Raw genomic sequence first — 17,279 nt, 5'->3', positions numbered from 1 at the left:
TAGCTGATGTCACTAGAGTGTCAAAAAGCCAGAGTTTTGTTCGAGGTTCCTGAAACTGAACCTGCGAACACATCCTCTCCAAACCACCCAGGGCTGCATGTGCTCTAGTCAATCTAGTCTCTGCTGCTCTCCTCATCGAAAACACTGGCCCACTGAATACTACCCCAAGATATGTATATGCATCTGTATACTCCACAAGCCAGAGAGAGAGAGAGAGAGAGAACAAGTCTCTCATGGAGTACCTGAGAGAGAGAGAGAGAGAGAGAGAGAGAGAGAGAACAAGTCTCTCATGGAGATCGCAAGATGTATGGTGAAAGCACAGTTGCCTCATACTTTTTTGGTGAAAGCCATCATGTGTGCATGTGTTGAACAGGTACCTGACAAAAGGTTAAGACCATAACACCATTGGAGGCTTGCTACAACAACAAGCCAAAAGTGGATTATATGCGTACATTTCGGTGTCTGGCATATGCTCATGTGCCAAAGCAACTCAGAACAAAGCTACATGATAAGGCAATCGAATGCATATTTGTGGGCTCCAATAATAAGAGCAAGTGATACCATCATCATAATCAAGTAACACATAGGATTTCATCATAATCAAGTAACACACAGGATTTTAGTCAAAAAAAAAAAAGTGGTATTTGCTGATAATTTAGTTCAAGCCATGCACAACATGTATAAAAGTCATCATAAAGACTCCCATGACATGTTTGATGGGCTTTTACCCTTAGCCATTAGTGGGGATTCAGTTCAACCAACCCCGATTCAGGATATGACTCAAGTTAAACAAGACGTAAGACATATGGAACAACTAGCAAATCAGCCCCCTTCTATGGAAGAGATTGAAGATGTTGTCAAGGAAGAACAAACAACCATATAGAGAGTCAAATCTATGCCTAGATGGTTGTTGAAAACCTTGCAAGATAGCAAAATTTCAGCTCCATTGATAGGAAGAACAAGGGCTGGCTCCAACCATGCATTGAAAGTACAGCATGGCATGAAGAGACTACATTTTCCATGAGGGCCTCTTTGATTCAGAAGAGCCTTCTCTCATGAAGAAGCACAAGAGAATGAGTGCTAGGTGCAAGCCATCCAAGATGAGATTTCTTCTATCATGAAGAATAATACTGGGGATCTTGTCGCCTTGCCAGAGGACAAGAATGTCATTGGAACAAAGTGGGTGTATAAAGTCAAAAGATAGTCTGATGGTACCATTGATAGGTACAAGGCAAGACTTGTGGCTAAAGGCTATTCTCAGAAAAAGCAAATAGATTTTGAGGAGAATTCTGCTCCTACTTCAAGGATAACTATGATCCGTTCAACGATGATTACATTAGCTCCACATAAATGATGGAAAGTGCATACGCTGGACATCAAGACTCCATTCTTGAATGGGGATTTCCAAGAGGAAGTATATGGTAATCAATCCCCACTAGTTTTAAACTTGCTGGCGAAGAACATAAAGTAGGTTGGTTACACATGGTTTGAAGCAAGCTCCAAGAGCTTGGTATGATAAGCTGAATGCTCATTTGACCATCCAGGGTTATGTGAATAGTCCAATTGAAAGCACCTAGTATGTGAAAAAAACTAAAGCCTATATTTTCATAGTCATCTTGTATGGAGATGACAAGCTCTTAACAGGGACTTGTAAAGAAGAAATTTCAGATTTCAAGAATTATTTGAAAGCTGAATTTGATATGTCAAATTTGGGGCCTCTACAATACTATCTTGGCATTCAGTTTATGCACAAAGATAATGGCATCTGCCAGGTGCACCCATGAAGTGTGCCATGCTAATCCTAGCATGTAGCCCTGATCCAGGCAGCAGTATTAGCTGCTTACATGCATCTTCATCAGTGTTGCATCATGTCGACAACAGATTTCAGCACACATCTATCAGTCAGCAGCATCATATCCAGCCAGTAGCATCCAGTCCACAGTTGGTAGCATTAATCAGTAATTATGGTGAAGATTTTGGCATTTTATGTCACACATTGCATGTTAGAGGAGAGATCAGCACGCTAACAGCAGTTCGAACTAACTCACTCCCTCTTGGAGTTTGATCATGTAGACCCAATAGAAGTAGCAGTAGCCCATTTTGAGATAGCATACATGTAACCTTCTCCATGTACATAATGTATATACTAAAAACCAGTCTCTCTCTCTCTCTCTCTCTCTCTCTCTCTCATGCACTTTGTGTTAATGTTCCTACATGGTGCTTAAGGACTGTGATTAAGGCATGAAGGCTTCCACTATGTCACACTGGTATCAAAGCAGCAGGTGCAACCACATACCGAGCACTATAGGTCCCAAGAAGGTGTACAGTCCAGCAGTGGACGATAACACAAGCAGTTAAAGCATCGGAAGGTCAGGCATTAGGCCAATCCTCAGTAGTCAGCCCATGAAGTAGGTGCTCAAAGGACGACCTTAGTAACTTCTTGGGAACATGAGGACCAACCTCAGTGGTAGTGCCATGATCAACCTCAGTCATCAGTCACAAGTCACTGCATTTACGGACAAGGGTATGCAGGCAAGAGGACAACAATGGAGCAAAAGCACATTCCTAGTCATGGAGTGGAATCAAAGGCAGGATAGGAGTTTCAGTATAGCTGCCACGAAAGAAGTATGACAAAGAATCCCACTGAAGTCAAGGGATGATGACAGTCATCCAAAGTCAAAGACAATTAAGGTTGGATTCCCGTGATCAAGCTAAGTATGAAGGAATGTCATGTGCACCAATGCAGTGCCAAGCTAATCCCAGCATGTAGCCCTAATCGTGGCAGCAATATTAGGTGCATACATGCATCTTCATCAGTATTGCATCATGTCCACAGCAGATTTCAGCACATGTCTATCAGTTGGCAGCATCATATCCACTCGGTAGCATGCAGTTCACAGTTGGTAGCATTATCAGTAATTATGGTGAAGAGTTTGGCATTTCATGTCTCACATTTCATGTTAGAGGACAGATCAGCAGGCCAAAAGCAGTTGAAACTGGCCGACTAGCATATTAGGTGCATATATAAAAGCATAGGGCATTACTTCATTTCTCATCTTACTCCCTCTTGGAGTTTGAACACCTAGGCTGAGTAGTAGTCAGAAATAGCAGTAGCCCTTTTTGAGATAGCATACATGTAACCTTTTCCATGTACATAATATATATACTAAAAACCAGTCTCTCTCTCTCTCTCTCTCTCTCTCTCTCTCTCTCTCATGTGTTTTGCGTTCATGTTCCTACATGGTGCTTAAGGGCTGTAATTAAGGCATGAAGGCTTCCACTATGTCATAGTATCACTATGCAACAAACTAAGTACATAAGAAGTTTGTTGAAAAGGTTTCACATGGAAGAGTGCAAGCCGCGTTCTACTCTAGTAGAATAAGTTTTACTACTTCAGCAAGCACGACATTGGTGAACCTTTTGAGCCTGGCATTTACAACCAAATAGTGGGATGCCTCATTTATTTGTGTAACACGAGACCTTACATAGCTTTTGGGGTGTCTCTGTTGAGCAAATTCATGCACAGCCGAAGCACAAAGCAATAGCAAGATGTGAAACGCATCTTCCGTTATCTAAATAAAGGGCACCCAAGATCTAGGTTTTGTTCTACCCTTGGGGCCTTAGGCAGCTTGCAGCTTTATGCATACAATGATTCAAACAAGGCTAGTGATTATGATACTAGGAAATCCACCAGTGGGAATTGCTTTTTCTTCGCAGTTCATGCATATCTTGATTAAGTAAAAAGCAACCCGCTATATCTACCTGCAAAGCTGAATACAAGGCAACCTTCACTGCTATAGTAGATTGTGTATGCCTAAGGAGATTATTGGCTGACCTTCATGAGTATCAACAAACACCCACTCTACTATTTTCATTGATAGATAGAGTGCTAAGGCCATGGCACGAAATCCTGTATTCATGCACGAACCAATCACATTGAGATCCATTATCATTATGTCAGAGAGAGATTACATGCAAGGTAGATCAGTTTATCTTACTCCCGTACACAAGAATCTATTTACAAAGGCTTTGCCTCGAGAGAAGTTTGAAGCTTTCCGAAACGCTTTAGGCTTGCTCTCATACACAGAGTGATCTACTACATTGTACAAGTTCCGCTTACTAGTCACGAGGGATTTGAAGCCAAATGCACACTTACGGTAGTTTTGTGTGAACAAGCCTTAACCAAGGACACTTTTTCCCATGTGGTTTTTCCCTTTGGATATCCAGTGTGAAAGGACATCCTATTTACTACTTTTGTACTTGTATATTATTAATGGATGTGACAGACGTGGAGAGTTGACTTAACCACCTCCACTAATTCTCACTCTTAACATCTCTGGGTGATATCTCCATCTGCATCTCAGTGGCTGTCAATTGAAACCCTAACTCTCGATGTGTGTGGGTGTGTGGGTGTGTGGGTGAGAGAGAGAGAGAGAGAGAGACAAGTTATTCTCTCTCTCTCTCTCTCTCTCTCTCTCTCTCTCTCTCTCTCTCTCTCTTTTCGTGAAATGGTGTTTTATATCATATGTAAAAATGTACATCAGCCACATGGCTCACACAGAACCTATGGCCCCAAAAAACCCCCACAAAAGATCCTCTAAAGGATCATGACCATGCAAACCTGTACACTAATAAGAAAGCCTCCTAGCCAAATAAGCATCCCACATAAAAGCATCAAAGATAAGCCAGCCGAGCCACCGTAGTCCATAACGAAATAACATCTGCATCCAGTAGCTGAGCTGAGAGAAGAGAAGAAAACTGCCAAAGCAACAAACCACGGATATGTAGAATGTGCCCATGTATTCCAGACAAGGAATCAAAGATGAACCCATTCCGTGTAGTCCAAATATGCCAAAGTCCTGTCCATCTAAGGAAATGGAATATCACAAGGTGACTTTCCGAAGTAATGACTCGAGGACAAATCCCAAATATCCACTGATAAGCCGAAACAGTAGACCTCTCTACTGCCTCCCAAACGCGAGAGACAAAAGACCAAATCTAACAGGCCACTGGACAACTCATGAACAGATGCATAATTGTTTCAATGCATGTCGTGCAGAAGAAGCAAGAGGCCAATGTAATTTTACGACGGCTGAGCTGATCCCGTGTAGGTAACCCTCCCACCAACATCCTCCAAATGAAAACCTTACCTTGGTAAGGGAGTTTAGACTGCCAACCACGCATAAGAGTTTTCTGCCACCATGATTTAGACTTGTGCAATCCCCACACCTTATTGGCCTTGGCTGAAACCCAATCTTTCTTTGATACGAGCTTATGATAGACCTGGTTAGCTGAAAGTGATATCAAGTCACCAGATTTACATAGTGCCCAATCAAGCCAAGGCTGATCTGCAGATGGCCGAGGCAATGGAGTAAAACGCTCAACTGCATGCATGATGTCAATCCATAGTGGCTGAAATGTCCGAGGAACCTTAAAGTGCTGTCGAATACGACGAAACGAATATGGCCTGTCACGACCAGGTATCACAGCATCTCGGATTCTAACCAAGCCTAACCTGACCATCTCTCTCTCTCTCTCTCTCTCTCTCTCTCTCTCTCGGTTTTTTTTTTAATCCAGACATTGTATCAGATCCACCATGATGTAACTTTTGGTCTCATAGGTCATTATGGCCTTTTGAAGACGTTAATATAACATTTCATTTTCATTTCATTTCAATTTCTTTTCTCGCGCCGTACTAACCTCTCCCCTCCACCCACTTGCGCAGGCCATACAAAAGGGCTACAGCCGTACAATCTTCTCTCTCTCTCTCTCTCTCTCTCTCTCTCTCTCTCTCTCTCTCTCTCTCTCTCTCCTGTACCACTTTCTAGAGTCATGAGATACCAGGATCAGAGATGCCTCGGATTATACTTGCTGGAGCTTCGTAGACATAGAGAGGGTCTCTTGAGAGGGAGGGGATCAGAGAGGGAGAGACACCTACAGAGGCAGATTACAGACTTCTTTCGACCAGAGATTGAGCAGTCAGGCCAGCAGGCATTGCAGCTAGCCCCAGAGTATAGCCGCACTAGAGGTACACTGATTGATCGGGCTATAGAGCTGGGGCGGTCCAGGCGCCCCAAGATGAGAGGCCCATCTCGACACCGGCGGAGACTACAACAGAGGATCAGGACCAAACTAGCACGGCATGGGAGACGTCCAGTCAGAGTACTCACCATGGAGGACATTGAGGATATCCGCCATCGACCGATGAGAGACTTCTTTGGATAGTGATGTGTATGATGCTTACCTTTGTTGCTGGAGTTTTCCTCCCAGATGTTATCCATTAGGAGCTCCTAGTACCGTACTTTTTCTCACAGTTATTTCAGTTTCAGTTAGTTGTTTTTAGCTTTTCTTACACAGACATTGTATCAGATCCACCAATTGTTGTAACCTTTTTGGTCTCATAGGTCATTTTGGCCTTTTGAAGACGTTAATATATCATATCATTTCATTTCATCTCTCATCTCTCTCTCTCTCTCTCTCTCTCTCTCTCTCTCTCTCTCTCGCTCGCTCGCTCGCCGTCGCCTTCTCCTTGGGCTCTCTCTGCTCGCCGCCGCCTTCTCCCTGGGCCGTTCTTGTTTGCTCTGTTCGCCGCCCACTGCGGCTTCTGTTCGCTACACGTCGCCTTCTCCCTGGGCCGCCCTTGTTCGCTACTATAGCCGCCTTCTCCCTGGGCCGGGCCGCCCTTGTTCACTCTGTTCGCCACCCACCCTTGCTCATGCCCCCAAGGCAACAACATAACTCTCTCTCGCTTCTTCCATGGCTTCCCCCTTGCGCAACTCGACGAAGGCGACCTTTATGGTCACAAACAAGAGGATAACAAATGTGGAAAAGGAGATGAAGGAATGGAAGACGGAGATGGAGGGATGGTGGAAGGAGAAAGCCAACTTTCTCCAAATGGTATTCAATGAGGGTAAGCGGTGGAAAGAGGAGAAAAAGGACCTCATAGCAGAAGTCAAAGACCTTCACGAGGAAGTCAACACGCTCAAAGGCGTAATTTCAGCTCTTCAAAAGGAGCTTGCAGAGGCTAAGGCAAATGGTGGACTTGAAGAAGGTGAAATTCAGCCATCCATGTAGAAGAGCTCAAGGTTATCAAGGAACAAGTACGGGCAATTAAGGAAGAAGAGAAGCAACACGAAGCAAAGACTTCCTCATGGGTGGAAGTCATCACCAAGACTCAAAGGAAGATGGATGAAGCGGAGAAGTGGATAGAGGTCGCCAAGAAGGGTAAAGGTAAGGAGATAACAACCCCTACACCTACAATCATTAACATGACTTTGGAAGAGGAACAACAAAGACGTACACGTGCTTTGCATGTAAGGATTACCGGCCTTAAAGACGAGGATAAAGTTGAAGAGGAGGTGAAAGAGCTTATGGTGTTGATGGGGATTGACAGTCCGGCACACGCAAAAGCCTAGAGAGTGGGCAAAAAAAGCGGAGACAACGGGGAAACATCAAAGGAACGAGCTCTCATACTTTGCTTCCCCTCTATTGAGGTGAAGAAGGAGTTCTTGAAGAGGCGACCCACTTTAGAGAATACAGGCATTTTTCTTAGTGACGATCTTACTCTTTCACAACTTGCACATATGAAGGAAGTCATGCCAGAGATTAAGCGGCAAGAGAAAAGGGAAAGATAGCATTTTATAGAGAAGGGAGGGTGGTCATCGTGGAGCGACGCTCTACATGACGGTGCGAGACCTATGGGACCAAATTAAAGCTGGCAACCTGGAACTGCAATGGATCTCTCAGACTTGATGTAGATGCCTTTGAGGACAGCTTTAGAGATAGAGATATAGTCTTCTACTCGGAGACTCACCAGGCCCCTGGTCAGATGATGCCACAATGACAGGATACAGATGGGAGACAGCTTGCAGAGTAGGGACGAGATCGGTACACAGTAGTAGAGGATAGGGGGGTGGCAGTTCTTTTCAGGAAGGAGCTACAACCGCTTCTACACATCGTTCAGAGAGATGATCAGGCCAGATATATGTGGGTGAGACTGAGGGCCGACACAGGCAGATTCCTGTATATTGCCATATGCTATTTTGCTCCTAGTACATCGACATATGCAGCACCTAGAGGGCAGTGTCCTTTCTCTGTGCTAGATGATGACATATGGGAGTTCTCTAGAGATGGAGACATCATCCTGTTAGGGGACTTTAATGCCCGGACGGGCAACCACCAGACAGCCTTTTATGATACCTCAGAGGAGATGCTGAGAGCGCTGGGCACTCTGCATATGGGATTAGAAAGACGCTCACAAGATGTGGAGTGCACAGAGTATGGGAGATATTTGGTAGATATGGGGACTGCACATGGGTTGGCCATACTTAATGGCTTGCAGAGGTTTCCGTCAGCAGCTGGATATACTTGCTTTCCACCTAGACATGGTGCTAGCACAGTGGATTATGTTATGGCTATGCCGAGCTTTGTTTCATGCATTGAGGACTTCACACTTGGATCTCGGCCCATTGGGGTAGTAGTGGGTCATGCATTGTTGACATTGACCATCTCTTTTCACTTTACCACAGCTCAGAGGACACGAGGGGCAGATCACACTCGATATACTTTTACTTCAGAGACTGATGTTGTCTATAGAGATGGGATTTATAGGCGTCTGTACACAGAGGAGCCAGGGAGACCTTTGGAGGAGCTGACCCATATACTAACAAAGACTTTACAGGATGCAACAAGAGAGGCATATCCACATACTCAGCCTGGACAGAGACCGCGTTCTGGGTGTATGCCCCAGAACAGCTAGTACGATGAGGAGTGCAGAGAGACAAGAGCCCGACTGCAGCGAGAGGTTGCTTTGGGAGTCACTACTCACCGACAGTCACGTATTGCCTTCCGGCGCCTTGGCATTCGAGCAGAGGGACCACCATGATGTAACTTCATTTTCTGGTTTTTTATCCAGACATTGTATCAGATCCACCATGATGTAACTTTTTGGTCTCATAGGTCATTATGGCCTTTTGAAGACGTTAATATAACATTTCGTTTCATTTCTCTCTCTCTCTCTCTCTCTCACACACGCACAACAGTGTGTGGCTTCCCAACTGTGTGCGCGTGCTCGCATGTGAGAGTTAAAGACAGAAAGATATCTTAAGCGTCTACTAAAGACCCAATGCCTATGAGACCAAAGTGGTACAATAATGTCCATGGTGTATCTCTTCATGGAATGGAAAATAAAATAGAAACAAAAACATAGCTATCTCACTGGGGTGATACAAAACTGTCCATGGAAACTCATCCTGGCATACAAGACACATGAGAGGAGCATCAGCCCCCAATAGATGGTATACCACTCTTCGACATTTGAAGCATGGAGCAGATAAGTATGGCCGAGAGGTCTCCGTCACATGGAAAGGTCGCTCCATGGCGGCGGAGCATGTCTTGGATCTAGAGCTGAAAAGGGGATTGTGGCCGGCTCCTGGGGAGGGGGGGGAGGGGGGGGGGCACCACGCGCCAAGCACGTTGGAATGCGGAGGCTTCGTCTGAGGTAACTCCTCTCAAGCGAGGTGGGTCCACAAGATCCAATGTATGGGTGTCCTCCACCTCCTAGGTCTGGAAGAAAGTGGTGATGATTGGCTAGGACCTAAGCTCTCTCAAGAAAGTGTCCCTGTGTCTACGGAGCTCAAGTAGGAAGAGCCCTAGGCAACGCTGGTCCGAGAAGTCAATGATCCAAGTGGTGATGGATTTGTGTAGTATGGTGGTGACCTATGATGTGAGGGTGGGTGAGCTATGATGTGAGACTGGAGTTGGCAGTAGATGTGGTTGGAGTAAACAAGGTCAAGCTCATGATCAAAATGGACCTGTGTGTAATGTGAGATGGGGGGTGGTGGTGGAGGGACAAGTGGTGTGCAAGTAAGAGCGAAAGAAAGGTAGGCAAGGTCAGCTTCACAGGACGGTGGCGGGATGGAGAAGTTTGGGAGAAGGTGTGCTAGAGCTGGAGATCCCATAGGGTAGTCCACGGTGCAAGTACTTCCCGAGTGAGGGAAGGAGGTAAGGGTGTCAGAGAAGGGCCATTGGGACATCCCGTTATAGATAAAGAGACCATGTGTAGCTCCCAGCTCTAGGAAATATCTCCCCGGTAATGTGATGATCTCTGCAACCTGGTGTCAATGATTTCCAGCTCCCTAATAGGTTTATCCAAATCAAGTGGGGGGACCTGCTGATCCCCCCATCCTGGCATAATCCCCTGAGCAGGAGGACTTCCCCCAACAATGAGAACTCCATAATATCCCCATATAATGGTAAGTACGGTGACTCGACATGCTGAGCGGCGTAAGGGGAGTCGCACGATGCAAAATACCACACAGCAATGTGGATGACTTTGACACTACTAAGTTGTAGCCGCACCCAAAGATACCATGCATCCTCATCCTTCCAGACCATGCTAAGAATCTATCGGAAATGGAATCTAAAAAGGAAAACTACCCCTCCGGAGCCACGTACTCCTAATGTGCGGGTCTCATCTTGGAAAGCTAACTCCCCCCAGGTATGTAGGGTAAGCCCCTCTCAAGGCTTTGATAAGTCTCCGTAGAGAAAATGGCATCCCTGCCTGTGAGAACCTCGCTCAAACCTCCACAAGGTGCCATTGCAATTCCATAGTGCTAACCTCAGGTGTTTGGTCTCATAAACCCCGTGTCCCTATTTGAAATGGCGCTTAGTGATAATGACCCTACCATCTCTGTAGATAGCCCACTTGCTTGCTCTACGGGCCTCTTGAACTGTCACCATTGCCTCATGCCGGTGTGCCACCCGTGCTCGGGTGAGATCATCTCCCATGTGCACCTGTGTGCCCTTGAGGGAAGCCTATTTGTCTAAGAAGGCATGCCTGCTAGTGGCATCAGGGAATTTGATGATGAGAGGCCACTCTCATGTCATATCCTTCCTTGTCCTCCATGTATCTGCAAAGGGGAGGCGATCGCGTACACTCCTATCATCTCGCAAAGTGTCACGGCATCCACTTTGGGGGAAGCCCCCACATGTAGCCCTTGCACTCGCACACGGAGGATCCTATCCTTCCCGTGTTTCTCCTCCTTGAGAGTCTCATCTATGATGCTCTGTGGGGGTTTGTGCTTTCTCAGCACCTCCACTTGATCTTTCTTGGTGGTCTCCAGTTCTTCCTGGAACTTATCACTCGCAGCCTTCAGCTGATCCAAGTCCGTCCTTAGACCCTCCTGAATATTCAGTTCCCCTTCCTCCACTGTATGGCCTCTAACCATAGCCTTTAGGGCTTCCATTTCTGCCCAGAGTTCCCCTATCACTGGGGCAGCCTCTGGCATTTCCTGTTGCATCTGGGTCTCTTGCAACAACCGAGTCTCCTACTCCTGGTGGTTCACCTTAGCTGCCAATTCTTCAATCTTGTTATTCTTGCCCTATATCTCCTTGCGGAGACCTTCCAACTGTTTTTCATGTTAGTTCAAGACCTCTCCAACACCTTCTGTTCGCCCAATGCCTTCTTGGTGTTGTCCTCCACTGTCTTGAAGTATACCTCCAGCTCCTGTATTTCCCCCTAGTTGCTGCCTTGGGGACCTGAGCAAGGGTGAGTAGAGAAAGAGAGGCAGAGGGGGGTGTGCACAGCAGAGCAGCGTGCACAATAGGAAAAGAGAGGCGGAGGGGGTGCACACAGCCATGGTTGTTTCTTGTACCGAACTGTACGGTACGAAAGATACGACCGTTGGACGGACTTTCCACCATTTGCAAAAGTGCCATTTCCGCCTGTTTTCTGCCCGTTTTTGTCTATTTTTTGTACTGTTTTTCGACCATTCTTTTTTGTTTTTTTGGCTTGTCTTGGCTATAGGTATGAGCTCTTGAGCACCTTCTTCTAAGTGCCACCCACCCCCCCCCCCCCCCCCGGCCTGCGCCTGCGGCCCCTTCTTCAGCTTCGCCTCCCTTGTTTCCCCCACTTGCCTGTTCTGCCTCCCCCCCTAGTTCCGCGCACTACAGCGCCCATCTCTGAGCACACCCCCCCCCCTCCTCTCTCCCCCTTTCCTTCTACTCGCCCTAGCCTGTCCTGGCCTGTCCCCCTTCCCATTTCTCAGCCTGGACACACTTTCGACCATTTGCAAAAGTGCTGTTTTCGCCTGTTTTCTGCCCGTTTTTGTCTATTTCTCTTACTGTTTTTCGACCGTTCTTTTTTTTGCTTGTCTTGGCTATAGGTATGAGCTCTTGAGCAACTCCTTTTAAGTGCCCCCCCCAAAGCACATGCGCGCGCTGCACCACCCATCTCTGAGCGCCGGGGTGGGACTAGGAGTCGGCGGCTCCCGCTATCCAAGGGCAAGCAGTCGAGCTTTCATACCAACTTCACGATCTTCACATCACCGATGTGCTCACCCACCTCTCGCCCTTGGCTAGGATGGAGCTTGGACGCTCAGGGCATAAGGAGTCGGACGGGGAGGTGGTGGCCTCCAGCTTGGAGGTGCTGCTCTTCGTGTTCCTGCATATCTCAGTCGCAATACCACTCCCCCCCCCCCCTTTACAGATTCATCCATGGAGTTCAGAGTATGCCTACTCTCGCACTTGGAAAGGGTGGCTACACATAGGGGACAAAATCCACGCCTACTTGGCACCCCTTCGCCCCAAGACTGATAGTGATTATTCCACATCTAAACCAGCACCCACGAGTGGAGGGCAATTCTAATAGTTGCACATCCTGGGTCACCACTGCGATTGCAGAGGATTGTGTGGGCTTCCTCAGCGTCTATGCCCCGAAAGCCGCAACAGGTAGAGCCATATTCTAGAGCACGGTTCATCACGCCCTTCCTCAGGCTGACTTTTGGTGCATGGGGGGAGACTTCAACATGATTGAGACAGTAGAGGACATACTCCGAGGAGGCACGACCACAGCCTCAAGCGCAGAGTACTCTACATGGGAGAAGTTGATCCTGGCACTCAGGGAACAAGATCCTTGGCATCTTCCTGAGTTTGGGCGCAGCTACAGGAACCTATGCTTCTCGCAGTCTGCTCGTAGGAGCACCGGCCCCAACCTCCCTTGACTTGAAAGATTTTATGTGGATGAGTGGGCTTGCGGCGGTGGGGGATTTCGATCAGCAACTTGACGCGGGCACTACTTTTTTGCACCACACTCCGATTATTCTGACATTAGAGGACCCCTAGAGGCAAGACACTGGGATCTCATGGAAGGCGGCCTTCGGGCAGCCTTCAATGAGATTATGATCACATGAGCCATGCCAGAGAAGCTTTCAAAGGGTTTGATACACTTGATTCCTAAGGAGGGTGATGACAGATTGCAGATCCGACACTCGAGACCCATCGCCCTTCTAGGGACCGCCTACAAAATCTTGGCCAAGACCATCAACCGGAGACTTCAGTCTTTCCTCCCTGACTTGATCCGTGACACTCAGCTTTTGTTCAGGATCGGAGCATTCTGGACAACATCTTCACCTTCTGGGAGGCAACTGCTTCGGTCAGGATGTGGTAGCAGGACCTAATAGAACTACTCCTGGACTTTGAGAAAGCTTATGATAGGGCGGATTGGAGCTTTCTGGAGGGCACGATGAGCCAGATCGGGTTCCCCTTGAAGTGAATTCGTGGGGTTTCAAGACTTTACTCAACCTCTCACGGCTAGGTTCTCATTCAGGGAGGCCGTGGCGATAGATTCCCGCTTTCCCGCTTGGTACAACACAACTGTCCTCTCGCACCTTACCTTTTCCTATTCATCGCCGAGGCCATGAGCAGTTTGCTCTCAACCCAAGAGACCGGGCTTCAGGGATTGCATCTCCCCCTCCGTACTCAAGAGGAGCTGCTGGACTCGGGGTTTGCAGATGACACAACAGCTTACCTTTCAGGAGATGTGGGGAATCTCCAGAGATTCATGGAGGCAATCAAGATCTTTTGTCGCGCATCAGACTTAGCGCCTAGTTGAGACTTTCAAGTGGATCCCAAGGGACACTCTAGGTCACTATCTTGAATATGCCACACGGGCATTGACATCTCTTCAGAGCAACAGCTCGCCCCTTTTCTTCCGAGTGTTCGGAAGAAGCTTTTAGATTGGAGTTATGCAAGGTTCTCCCTAGCTGGTAGAGTGGTGGTGACAAACCAGGTTCTTGCCACCATGTGGTACATCGCTTCTTGTTGGGCCTTCTCTGGAGCATATTTTGGCCAGGTACAACCCTTGATCCGGAACTGCCTATGGGCCGGCAGTAATGGGAGGCTTGGCAGGGCCAAGGTGGCATGGAGAGTGAACATTCAGCCATGACGTAGAGGGGGGCTAGGCATCACTAACCGTGCTATTCAGAGCCATGCCCTACTGGACAAGCTGATTGTTAGCGAACTCTTTTCCAGTGGTGAGCCTTGGAAGGACTTCCTCTTGGCCCATATTTCAGCCCGCACCCTGAGTCTAGTGGGCACTTGGTCGCAGAGTACTAGATGGATCTTCACAGAGATGCAAGCCCGCAATTTTAGCCTAGCTTTTGAGGACCAATTTGCAGCTAGTTTACTTCAAGCTTGGGATCACCTCAGGCGGGCCCTTAGGCAGATTGCTCCGGTGGCCTCAGAGGAGCGTCTTCGATAACCATTGGTCTAGAACCCCTGATCTGTTTACTCAATGGCCACAGGTTGGAGGCCCGACCTCATGTATCATGGGGCGCGTTGAGCATAGGACCTGCCAAGTCCCTTGGAGATTGGATTGCACACAGGCAGTTACCCCCAGAGGTGCAGGGGAGATGCCCAACAAGGATCTGAGTTGACAGGCTTAGCCTCAACATCGACTGCTATACCTCAAGGTGGTTGACTCCTATCCCAGACCGGACTCCCTCAGTGTGGCTAGGCGTGTTTACCAAGCATGATATTCTTGTGGCAATCCATGGAGCGGAGGAGGACACTCGTTTGCTCACTTTTTCTATTGGACCCCATGGCAGATTAGAGAGATACAAGCCCCCCTTGCAGAATTTTAGTAGCTGCTCCTTACAGAGGGTGAGGGTGATTGGATTTTAGGCACAGGAGAGGAACATAGACCCACCACCGCCAAGGTAGCCAGGGAGAGATTCTAGTGGCTATAGATATGGGAGAGCTGACCTCTCACGCGCCTCCAGTGGGACTCGAGCGAGTGCACTTGGCATGATCCCGCTAGTCGAGAGGAGACTGTGGATGCCCTCTTCTTTGCGTATATAGCGCGGCTAGGCCCCACGATTCAAATGCCAGAGATAGATGGCACCCCGGCAGCAACAATACATTGGCAGTCACAGGGCCTCTCACAACGCTTCCTCTCAGATTTTTGGAAGAGCCTCTGGGACAGCTTTTGGCCTCGAAAGATCACCCTTTTTCTCTGGCTCATGGCACACATGAGCTTGGCGTTGGGCACGTGGTTGGCCATTGGAGGACGACCACCAACTTGCACAAGGTGCGGTCACCCTCAAGAATCTCAACGACATTGTCTTTGGGAATGCCCGAAGGTTCAGCTGGTTTCACAGTGGATTCTCTGCATCTTCACGATGGATAGGGTAGGGCCTCGACCCGGATCATTACGTGGGGCCCCGTTGCTTGGGCCACAAAGGCTGAGGTTGTCAAGGATTATGAGGAGGATTGTGGAGGGCTTGCCCTTCAGGTTTCTCACCTCCGCATTTCGGCAATACCAGTCACAGCCCCATCTACAGACCACTGGAGATGGGGTTCATGTCAAAGATGAAAGATTTGCAGTAGTATCGCAACCTGGCACATACGGCAAGCTAGATGCAGCAAAGCCATCCAAGGTACCCACACTCCACCTACGGAGTCCATCAGGAGCATTTGGTTTGACATCAACCATACCCTCCTGAAGACTTTGAAGGATTAGGGTTAGGGTTTTCACAAGCTCAAACAGGCGTGGAAATCAAGAGATGAAGGAACACGACTCCCAATATGCTTGAATAAATGAAAAAGTGAAGTACAAGCCACATGATAGTGACCCCTAAAGGATAAGTGTTCACATGACCGGCCATAAATGTGCCGGGTGGACCAAAACACTTATAAACTGCATATAAGTGAAAATGAACTAAACTGGGGGAAAAAACCTCCACTAACTGAAGTAAAAAGTGCCCCAGTAACCTACTGATGATCACTAGCACTCCTGTGGGTGCATACACAGCATAAAACCCAACAAACCCCCCTGGAGTGATATGTGATCACTGTACATCATCCACCAAAAGGAAACAAATTCAAAGCATTGCGGAATGCTTCAAATTTCGGACGTGGTAATGCTTTGGTGAAGATGTCTGCCACATTCTGATCTGTAGGACAGTAGATCAGACTGATATCTCCTGCCTGGAGTCTCTCCCGAACAAAATGATAGTGAATCTCAATGTGTTTCGTGCGAGCATGAAACACAGGATTTCTGGCCACAGCAATGGCACTCTGACTATCAGTATAGATAGGTGTAGGCTCCTCCACTGAAATATCCATATCAGTCATAAGACGACGCAGCCAAACACACTCAACAGTAGTAGTGTAGGCTGCTCTGTACTCTGCCTCACAAGATGAAGTGGCCACTGTGGTCTGTTTCTTGCTTAGCCAAGAAATGCATGAAGCGCCAAGAAAGAAACAATTCCCACTAGTGGAATGTCTGGTATCAAAATCACCAGCCCAATCTGAATCACTGTAAGCATGTAACTGCATGTCACCCCCCTCAGGATAAAGCAACCCAAGAGACAAGGTACCCTGCAAATAACGGAATACACGCTTCACAGCTTGCCAATGTGACAACCGTGGGCTGTGCATGAATCTGCTCAACTGAGAGACTGCATACTGAATATCTGGCCTTGTATTACACAAGTATATGAGGCACCCAACAGCCTGAGCATATGTAGTGGCATCAAAGGAAACACTGTCATCTTGTAGTGACAGTTTCATCCCAGGCTCCATAGGAGTACTAATAGGCTTGCAATCCTGAAATTTAAACTTCTCCAGAAGTTTAGCAACATAACGTGATTGCAATAACCCAATGCCTCTGTTATCCTGCACAAACTGTATGCCCAAATAGTAATGTACAAGGCCCAAGTCAGACATGTCAAATGTCTGTTGCAGTATCTCTTTAAATGCTGCAATTTTGTCATCATTTGATCCCATGAGCAAGAGATCATCCACATAAAGACTGATGACCAGCAGATCTGTCTCTTCTTTCTTCACATACAAAGTGGTCTCTGATGGACTGTTCACAAATCCCTGAGTGAGTAGAAAAGCATCTATTTTTGCATACCAAGCTCGTGGAGCTTGTTTCAAACCATACAAGGCCTTTTTCAGCCTGCATACTTTCCCCTCATGACCATGTGCTGCAAATC

General features: G+C 47.4%; 1 protein-coding gene and 1 pseudogene across 18 annotated transcripts in view; one reads left to right on the top strand and one right to left on the bottom strand.

The window, feature by feature from the left end:
* Positions 1 to 17,279, bottom strand: part of LIN2 (Coproporphyrinogen III oxidase) — a 118,982-nt gene that overhangs the window by 11,541 nt on the left and 90,162 nt on the right. The window lies entirely within an intron of this gene.
* Positions 1,118 to 8,885, top strand: LOC147620654 (uncharacterized; annotated as a pseudogene).

The sequence above is a fragment of the Cibotium barometz genome, chromosome 31 (assembly GCF_041138505.1).
Source record: "Cibotium barometz isolate CiBa-2024 chromosome 31, ASM4113850v1, whole genome shotgun sequence".
Lineage (NCBI taxonomy): Eukaryota > Viridiplantae > Streptophyta > Polypodiopsida > Cyatheales > Cibotiaceae > Cibotium > Cibotium barometz.
This window is presented reverse-complemented; position numbering and strand designations above follow the sequence as displayed.